The following is a 10,685-nucleotide window of genomic DNA, read 5'->3' on the forward strand; positions in this document are numbered from 1 at the left end:
AGCATACACCATAGTCAACAGAGAACTTGTGAGGTGCAGTGTCACTGGTGTCTACCAGCGCTGCGTGGAGCCGGAGCAAGGCCAAGCAATCCTCAAAGACATCCATCAAGGCGAATGTGGCCACCATGCAGCTTCAAGAGCACTTGTCTCCAAAGCTTTCCGCCATGGTTTTTTCCTGCCGACTGCTCTAGAAGACGCCAAAGACTTGGTCCAGAAATGCAAAGGGTGCCAAAAGTTCCGTTCCAAGCCACATCAGCCGGCTTCTGCACTCAAGACTATCCCCATTGCCTGGCCCTTTGCTGTCTGGGGCCTGGACATGGTGGGACCATTAAAACAGCACGAGGCGGCATGACTCACCAGCTTGTCGCGGTGGACAAGTTCACCAAGTGGATAGAAGCAAAAGCAATCAAGAAGCTGAATGGTCCGACTGCTGTGACTTTCATCTTCGACATCACCATCCGGTATGGCATACCGCAAAGCATCATCACCGTCAAACGCACGAACTTTGCCAAAGGCGCCTTGGCCCGTTTCTGCGCGACAAAGGGCATCCGACTGGACCTAGCGTCCATTGCCCATCCGCAGTCAAACGGCCAAGTAGAGAGAGCAAACGGCCTCATCTTGTCCGGCATCAAGCCCCGACTGGTCGAGCCTCTGGAGCGTTCGGCCGGCTGCTGGCTCGATGAGCTGCCAGCCGTCCTCTGGAGCCTGCGCACAACTCCGAACAAGTCAACCGGCTTCACGCCTTTCTTCCTCGTCTACGGTGCCGAAGCCGTCATCCCAACAGACATAGAATTCGACTCCCCTCGAGTTACCATGTACACCGAAGAAGAGGCAGAAGAAGCACGTCAAGACGGCGTCGATCTGCTAGAGGAGGGCCGGCTGTTGGCACTCAGCCGGTCCAGCATCTACCAGCAGAGCCTGCGACGATACTACAATCGAAAGGTCAAGCCGAGATCTTTCCAAGAGGGAGACCTTGTGCTCCGGCTGATCCAGCGAACAGCCAGCCAGCACAAGCTCTTAGCGCCTTGGGAAGGCCCCTTCGTCATCAGCAAAGTGTTGGGCAATGACTCCTACTACCTGATCGACGCTCAGAAGCCTCGAGCGCGCAACAGGGACGACTCCAGCAAGGAGACGGAGCGGCCATGGAATGCAAATCTCCTCCGAAGATTTTACAGTTGACGCAGTATGTACCACGCTACCTTTTGTATTAAAGTACGAAGACTCCGGGTCCCCCGAGAAGAGATGGGGACTGCCCTCTTTTATCTATATGATAAGAATTATGCCTATGAGTATGTCATTTTCTTTATGCCGCTTGGCACTGGGTCCGACTAGTCGGCCCGGGGACTCGCCGCCTTGTACTATGAAATGCTTCCTGCAACCGGACAAGTAGTGTGCTGGCACTCAAGCCATCCAATGCCAGAAGCCGCAGCTCGCAGAGCGACTGTTTGGTGGGCAGAAGTAAGGCGGAAAGGTTGCCCACATGAAAAATGGCTAAGGACCCAAAGCATGTGCATAGTTCAGGCCGGCTTTCCCGCCTCTTCGACCGACTGCTGAGCAGCCGGCCGGCCGGCTTCTACTTAACTTGCTAAAAAACTCAAAAAACGGCTAAGTACTTGCCTTTCCGGAAGTGGCTAAGTACTTGACCTAGCCACAGTCCGCAGAGCGGCTGTTCGGCTGGCAAGACGGCAACCAAGGGAAGGTGGCAAAGGAAACAAGCCAAAGAGCAGCAAGCAAGAAAAGATAGAACTCGGAAAAATATTTTACATAGCAAAGGCCCTCGGCCGATATTCAATAGAAGTTTGAGATACACCCTGCAGATGGAATTGTGCAAAATTAACAAGTTCGTAGAGACTGATAGGCAGGTAAAGCAAAAGACAAACTGGCGGCCTAGGAAGCAGCACACGGGTTCGGTGGATCGGAGGACTTGGCGGTGCCGGTTGGCGGAGCGGCCGGATGGTCAGTCTCCGCTTGGTCGCCTCCAGTGGTAGCCGGCTCGGTTGGGCGTGGCTCATTGCTGGAGGCGCGGTCGAGCTGAGGCTGGCCATCTGCTCCGACCTCTGGCGCCTCCTCTTCGCCTTCCTCCTCCGTCTCGCCTTCTTCTTTGCCGCTGGAGTCGATCACCTCCGCCGAGTCGTCGTCGTCTTCCTGGTTCAGCCCGAACCACCCTGGTGGCGCCACGGCACCGTTCTCAACCCGCTCCGGGACGAAGATGCTGGTGTCGGTGTACTCGGTGATTGACGCCGCACGCTTGATGAGGTCATCTTCCACGACCGCCAACTCCTCCTGAGCTTCCAGCACTGACCTGGGAGCTGTACTTGATTGCCCCGGCCCCGCGGGAGGAGAGGGTCGATGGTGTCTTGTGCGAGACAGTGGCCGACATTGTGTTCCGTCGGTTTTGGGTAATTTCTCCTTTATAGAATGAAAAATCAACAGTACCTAGTGATTGTACTAATCAGTGTTGTCTTGTTTGATTGTAGACCTTCTACAAGGTTTCAGAGGGAGAGCAGGAGGCCGCGTGTATGGTTGTCAAAACCGAGTGCAAGCGCTTACTTCAGAACTTACGGCACGAGGCTCGGGTGCAGGCCGTTCGAGACTATTACGCCTCGAAGGGTATTAGGAGGGCCAAGAAGAAGTGTCGCGGCAAGTTTCTGAGTAAGGAGAAGTACATGCAGGTAATTACCTATTCTTAAGGCCTTGAACATAGTTTTCTTGATTTGATTCATAGGGGTAGCGCTGAAATTTCTCTTGACTCACTTAGGTGCCCCCGAGATGGTGTGTGGATAAGATGGACTGTTGGGAGGCATTGGTGGATGCGTGGTGCTCTCCCCAATGGCTAGTCGAACACCATAGGGCCAAGGATAAGCGCGACCAAATGGAAGTTGTGCCACACCATCAAGGGGGCTCCAACCTGTTTGATTATGGGGATAACTGGGTATGTGGTTTGCTACATGATTCATGCAATTTCATTCTTCATGCTAGCATTTATCCCTTCCAAAATGACTTAATATGCTTAGTTAGTTAAAAAAAGGCATAACTACCTTGGATAGTTCATTTATGACATATTTAGCTCTAAAATGACATAATAACCTTAGATAGCTCTATAAAATGACTTAATATGCTTTAGTTATTTAAAAAATGGCATAACTACCTTCGATAGCTCAATAATGACCTAAACTAATCTTAGCTAGTTCATTCATGACATAATTAGCTCTAAAATGACATAATAACCTTAGATAGCTCTATAGAATGCCTAAATATGTTATAGTTAGCTAAAAAAATGGTATAACTACCTTGGATAGCTCAATAATGACATAATTAGCATACTTTGGTCAAAAATGGCATAATAATCTTGGTTACCTCGAAAATGACCTAAACTTAGCTTATTTTCCTCGAAAATGACATAATAACCTTTCTTAGCTCCAAAATGACCTATTTCATAGCAATATCATTCTTCATGCTATGTTGAGCCCTTAACTAATATTTTGTTCCTCTCTCTCAGGCGCACCACCACAAGAAGCCTGTGCCAAATCTGTTCAACCTCTATGGCATGGCCCATATGGCACCGTATAAGAAGGCCAAGCCATTCACGGAGTCTGACCTAGATCATCCAGAGAGCTTCACCAACATCTCTTCCCACCAAAAGCTTGTGAAGTACAGAGACGAGGGGAAGGCGAGGAAAGGGGAGGACTTTAACCCGAGCCAGGATCCTTTTGATATAGAGCTGGTGATGATATCTGGTGGCGGGAGGTCCCATGGCTCGCAAGGCGTTGGTGATGGACTGATACATTGTCCTAGGACTCTCCCGCAAATCAAGAAGCGCCTGAGTAGCTCTGATCCTGAGATAACGCCTCGTGCACGGCCTGCGGAGCTCGCCATGGCGGTTAGTTATACGGACTCTCTCACCTTTCCTCCATTACATTGTGTGTACGTTCGTCAATGATTACAATGCTAACAAGGAGTGGTGTGTTGCAGGCATTGGTTGAGAAAGAGAGATTGAAGACCCAGGCGCTTTTGGAGGAGGCAAAAACGGAGGCGGCGGAGAGGAAGAGGGAGATGGAGGAAAGGAAGAGGGAGATGGAGGAGAGGACGGCTAAGCTGTTGGAGGAGGAGAGGAACCGGAACGAGGCGTCTAACCGGGCCCTATTCGAGCTCATCGTGGTACGTTTCTCGTGCATATTAGCCCAATCATGCATGTAATGTTCGCATTACTAACTAATATGACTGACTCGTGAGAACCAAATGTGCAGACCATGTGCGAGAAAAACGGTCAGGCCCCTCCGCCGATGCCCCAGATTGCTCCGGCGACCATGGTGAGTTTGATTTGAATGGTCCTTAGTTACTACTATTCACATTTCAGTTTGCATCATGCTAACGAGACATTATTGGAAATGATCTTTGGTTCAGCATGGATCCCGACAAGCATCGACCAATCCTTCTGCGTCTGCCAATGCCGGAACCCCGACCGGTCCTTCACCTCCGTCTGCCACTGGCGCAGCCCCGACCTTTCCTACACCTCCGTGATAATGGTATTTTTCTTCTTATTTAGCCTGTTTAGTCCAGTTTTGACATAATTTAGCCTATTTAGTCCACAAATGACATAATAAGATGAAGAAAATCAAGGAAGAGTGATGAGGACATCAATACCATTGTTACACCCACAGCCCCTGCTGCTATACATACTGGACCAATTACTAGAGCTCACGCACGCCAATTGAATTACCAGGTACTTTTGTTTCTTGGTAATGATTCTAATGTTCATGAGAATATGATGCTGCCTAAATTGGATACATTTGTTTTGCTTACAAATGAAGGGCCTGGCATGGATAAGAGGGATGAACACTGGAGCAAGACCAAGCAGAGAGATGATGGCATGCGCAAGGGGATCAAGAACGGAGTTACAAGTGATGATTTCAGGACTTTGAAGCCACTATAAGGAGTGCATGAAGCCTTGGACGAAATATACAAGATGCCACTTCATAAATTTCGTCCAGAGGCTATTCTAGGTGTTGCGTCACCTTATTATTGGGCCACGCCCATGTATTTTCAAAATACTTAAGTCTAGGCTGTTTTTAGAGTCCGTATGTGTGGGGAAACAAGAGTTAGGGTTGGTTTAGGACCCCTCCTCCAAGGGCCACGAAATGCCCCCCTCTTCCTCCATATATACAGCCCTTAGGGCGTCGTTTAGACTTTGGGTTTTGTTTAGATTAAAGTTCGCCATAGCTGCAACTTCGCGTACTTCGTTTGTGTTCAACGACCAGACAAAGGCGTCACAGAACCCCACCTTGATCAATAAAGCTTTCCTCTTATATTCGCAAAATCCAGATTGCAATCTTAGTTTCTTGCTTGTTCTTCGTTTGCCTGCAGGAAACAGACCTTCGTGGTCAGGTTGATCATGCTCCGCCGTGGTCAATAACCTCTCGGAGTTGGTTTAGAGATTGCTAAGGCGCGATGTCCTCGCACGTTCGTAGTCGGATCGTCAAAGTCGACTTCCTCCAAAACGATAGCCACAATCTCATCGAAATACGGGACATCTTTGCCTCTATCAAAGAGGAAGGAAAGAAGGAATAGGAAGAAAAGAAGAAGAAGATGAAGAAGTTCTCTTCTTCTTCTTCTTTTTCTTCTTCTTCTTCTTGTTCTTCTTCTTCTTCTTCTTCTTCTTTTCTTCTTCTTCATTTCTTCTTCTTCTTCTTCTTTTCCTCCTCTTACTTGTTTTTATTCATAAACTAGGGGTTGAGGCGCCTCCCGGTGGTGCCTCCTGAGAGGAAGTTTGTGCGGTGCTAAATTGACAAGCGACCCTTCGACCCATTTGTTCTCTAATTGCTGACAAACATGCACGATAAGCAAGGAACTTGCAATATAATTTACAACCAGATTAAACACTATATCCTACGTATAACAATAGAAAATTGTAAACCAATCTGGCATAGAACCAAACAGAAAATTGTAAAGCCAATCGAGCATAGAACCAATTGTACAGTTGAGGGGCTAGCAGAGCAATTGTTGTCTCTGCTCCTCCTGTTCACCGGTTGAAGCTCATCTAGCAGCGGATGTTTACAGCAACGCAACAGATGTCGTCTTTTGCTACTCCTATTCATCGGCTGCTCCTTCAGATGCCAGTCCCTCAGGTTTCATTGATCTCATCAACAGCCTCTTGGTCATCACCTGAATTTGCGTCATACTATTTTAGTTACTGTCATTTGCATAATGTAAACTTATAGTTGATTGAAATAATGAGAACCTGATGAAACAAGAACTACCTACGTACAAGATGATCTTAAATAATACATATACATCTCCAAAACTGCATACCATGCACAACCTAATTGCTAGACTCTTCTAAGAAAATAATTTTGTATTGTATAGTAAGTATAGTGAGTGCAACAAAATGATGTATAATTCTCTTGTTTATCTCTAGCATCAACGTAAATGATGTTCATGGAGAAGTTGAATGGCAAGAAGTGGTGACATGTCACACCATCATTCTTCTGGACCATTATGAGCATTTAAGTATATCATATTGAAACCACTGCAAGTTGAACCATTAAATCTATAATCTATAACAAATGAACAGAGCAAGTTGAACCTTCCATAATAAAAAAATGAACCATCTTAAATGAAGAAACCTGAAGTTCTTGGGTACAGTCTAGAACGAACAGAGCAAGCAACAAGAAACAACAACATCCACGACAACACAGCTTAAGCACACGATCTCAAAATAAAAAGGAGATCCTGGCGATGACCCAACGCCGCACTCCACAATGAGCTTAGCGAGGAGGCGCTGCCTCATCCCTTCAAACCGCAGCAACCAGCGGAGCGGCATCAAACATGCCTCATGAAGCCAACACAGATGAGGCTTCTTGTATTATTTGTCCGAGTGAAGTGCATTGTAGGTCCCTGAACTATTTCAGTGGTGTCAGCTAGGTCCTTGAACTATGAAAATCATCATCCCGATCCTCTAAGTGCAGTAAGTGTGTCATCCAGGTCCAAAATCTGTTCAACATTAAAGTAGTCCGAGGACCTATATTTTGCTTCGCATGACACACTTGTTATACTTCGAGAACCTGGATGATGATTTTCATAGTTTGAGTACCTACTTGACACCCTTGAAATAGTTCAACGACCTACTATGCTCTCCACTCTATTTGTCCACTTGTTACTTTATTTCAGAAGCAGTCGGTGCACATTTCTTCATGGAAATTTGACAACAAAGAACAATTCTGAATATAAAACCTACAACCACTACCTAAATAAGAACTATCACTAAATTCCTGTTTCTGTCGCTCTGAAATTTGAGCTCCTTTGTGTTGGCCAGCCGATAGCTTTGGTTACAGAAATAGCCAAGGGAATAAGCTAAGATTTCTCATCTATTTGCATTTGTTCTTTTTTTCCTCCATAGGTCACAATTTACAATGTTCAATTTATACCCATGCATTGATGATATTTAAGGAAATGGTACATACTTCATCCCAGAATTTTCCTTGTGGATATGGAGGAGCCTTCAGGTTTGCGAAAGTTATGCTATTTGAATGTGCGATAAGCTTCAGCTGTTATATTATATACAAAAGATGCAAAATTGTCATGTTAAGAGTAAACAGTATTTAACAGTCGCGACACTAACAAAAAAATGAGAAGGCAAAGAAATAGTACTCTGCTGTATCTCAGGTGAAATGGCACTAATTGTCATGGTCTCAGAAAAAACAGCATTGACTATCAATCTACCATGCACAAAGTCAGAGTGATAGTGATCTCTCTTCAACCTCCCCCCCAGAAAATTTTATGAATTATACTAAGCAGTGGGATGAATGTGCAATCATGCATGTGTTTTATTAGCAACTGCAGTCATGCATGTGTGCAGTGTGTATAATGAGATACCTTGCAATAATTGGATCGTGGCTTTAATTACTGTGATACACTCTGCTACATATAGAATGTCCTGCGAGTGAGTCTATACAGTGACAAGCTCTGCCACAGTTTGAGAATTGAGCCCAACATGAACCAGCTCTTCCTCGAGTATCCCGCAAGTGAGTCCTTACAAACCCGACCATTTGAGCAACCCCTTAAGGTTGTCAAACACAGGTCGACACTCCAACCCATTGCAATAAAGCATAAATTTTTGCAACATTTCCTACATATAGAATGTCTGAGTATTAACTCAAACCTAGAGGATAAGAAGAAGGTGAACCTGCACGAGCGAGTTTGCGAGGTCATGAGGCTTGCGGCGCAGCCAGGAGCTCCCCGGCGGCAGCAGGCGTAGTGTCTATAACAAAAATCTGAATCAAACATGTGGACGAAGATATTTAAGTAGCTCAGAATGCTAATCAAGGGATAAAAGCTTAATTTGATATGAAATTGGTTAGGAGAACAGAAGGAATGTGCAGTATTGTGTAGTTCTACAAATGTGAACAAATCAGAAACTACTTTAAGAAAATATCCTGAAACAGTATACTTCCATATTGGTATACAAAAGAAAATTCAAACTCCGGTAGACTATCAACTTGAAAAGAAGTAATCATGGACAGCTCTAACTTCAAAACATAGAAAGTACGGTTTATTGTTCTCCCGACACTAGTGCAGAACCGGCCTTTATCACCGGTTCGTAAGGGCCTTTAGTGTCGGTTCTGCAACCGGCACTATGGAGTGGAGACTAAAGGCCCCCCCTTTAGTACCGATTTGGCACGAACCGGCGCTAACGTGCCACCACATGGCACGAGCCAGGCCCGGGTGCGTGTAGGACATTAGTACCGGTTGGTAACACCAACCGGTACTAAATGTTTGGGTGTGTTTTGGTTTTAATTTTTATTTTTCCTTTAGTTTTGTGTTTTCAATTTAATTTAGTGATTGTTTTACATTATAATGAGTTGTTAAATCATTAGGTGAAAGTACCGCAGATTAGTTTTGAATGGATGCATGTGGATCCTAGCTAAGTGATCAAGTATATGCCATATCCATATTACTTGATCACTTAGTGATCTAAGTAATATGGATATGGCATATACTTGATCACTTAGTGATCTAAGTAATATGGATATGGCATATACTTGATCACTTAGCTAGGATCCATCCAGTTGAAACTAATATGCGGTTTCTTTCATAAATGATATAATAACTCATCATCATCATCATATTATAAGTGTTCATAACACCACAAAAGCAAATCACTCTTTGAGATTAAGTTCAGGACGAAGAACACGGACACGCATGAGAGGACAACAAGTACTAAGAGCATGATAACTAGCTAAATCACTCCTGCTGCTCACTCTCAGGTAAAATAGCATAGAACATGTATAGCTCTCCTGATTCATCATATTGGAGTAGGCAGATGAACCTGTCTCCTAATCGTCGGCAACGCTTCTGATTGCTGCCCCCTAGTACTTCTCTGCGATCGTTAACAATTTTGCTCCAATCTTTCACTATTAAGCATTCATCGCTTTCAGAAATCCTGAATGCACTCATGTGCACTGTAGGATATCTTGGTCGTAAGCTAACAATTGACATGCGACCTTTAGTCTCGATCCACTGAGGCACAACTGTCATCGGGAGTCCCTGTCGAAGAACATCCTGTAGTAATTAATATACTTAGCAATGAAAGTTTAGCTTGAAAAATAATGTATGCAAAAGATGCACTGAGGACTAATAGTAAAAATCTTACCATCTTTCCTAAATACATGTGACCGTAGTTCAATAAGATCACTATTGGTCGCATGTTTTGAGTACTAAGATTTCAAATTCAGGAAAATGATTTCTCTTAACAGCATCAAGATCCTCAAGCCATGAAACATAATGACTTATCTCCTCGCAGTTTAGTTCAGCTCCGGGACAGTAGTAGGTCCTGTCTACCAAGTGCCGGACATGTTTGCTTGAATGGAAATAAGCTGTCAATAGAAATTAGTTGTGAACTATTTTTGAATAAACAATATCAAAGACATAAATATGGTTGAGAAACTCACATAATGGTAGAACTGGAGGCGTCTGCACATCGACCCAGATGTCTCTATTACCTTCAATATCATCTTCCGGACGAATATCAAAGGTGATAACCATATCAGGATCAAATGCATAAGCCTTGCATAGTGCTTGCCAAGTTTTGCATTCAAAATAGGTGTACATGTCTGCATTGTATAATTTGACGTTGAAAGTATAACCATGCTCGGTCTTCAGGTAAACTCTCTTTACCTCCATAGTTTCCATAGCACTGAAACCTATCTTATCCAAGACAAAAATTCTTGCACGGCAGGGGATGCGCTAGTAGAATAGTGAAAAATTAAAATTATAAGTTGAAGCAAATGAAGCATATATAAGTCATGCTTAATTACGAAAAAAGACTTGTCGTTGTGACTTACTGTATCCACTTCGAAGGTCTCATCCAGCTTGATGCTGAAGCGCCTATCATCAACAAGGAAATTTCTGTCACACAGGCTGCGCTGGTCTTCACAGAATTCGCACTTAATGAAATCTTTTTCATCGTCAAACGACATTTACTATGTTCATATAGGTGAAACATTAAACACTTACTAGTTCTATTAATTCAACTAATTCAACTAATTCTATTGGTTCAACTAGTTCTATTAATTCAACTAATTCAACTAAGCATTTAATAAAAATAAACGTGTTCTATTAATTTTCTTACTAAAATAAAGTAGCTAGTTCCATATAGTAATATTTTAATTAGATCATCAAATCTCAGA

Source organism: Triticum aestivum, chromosome 7D (assembly GCF_018294505.1).
Source record: "Triticum aestivum cultivar Chinese Spring chromosome 7D, IWGSC CS RefSeq v2.1, whole genome shotgun sequence".
Lineage (NCBI taxonomy): Eukaryota > Viridiplantae > Streptophyta > Magnoliopsida > Poales > Poaceae > Triticum > Triticum aestivum.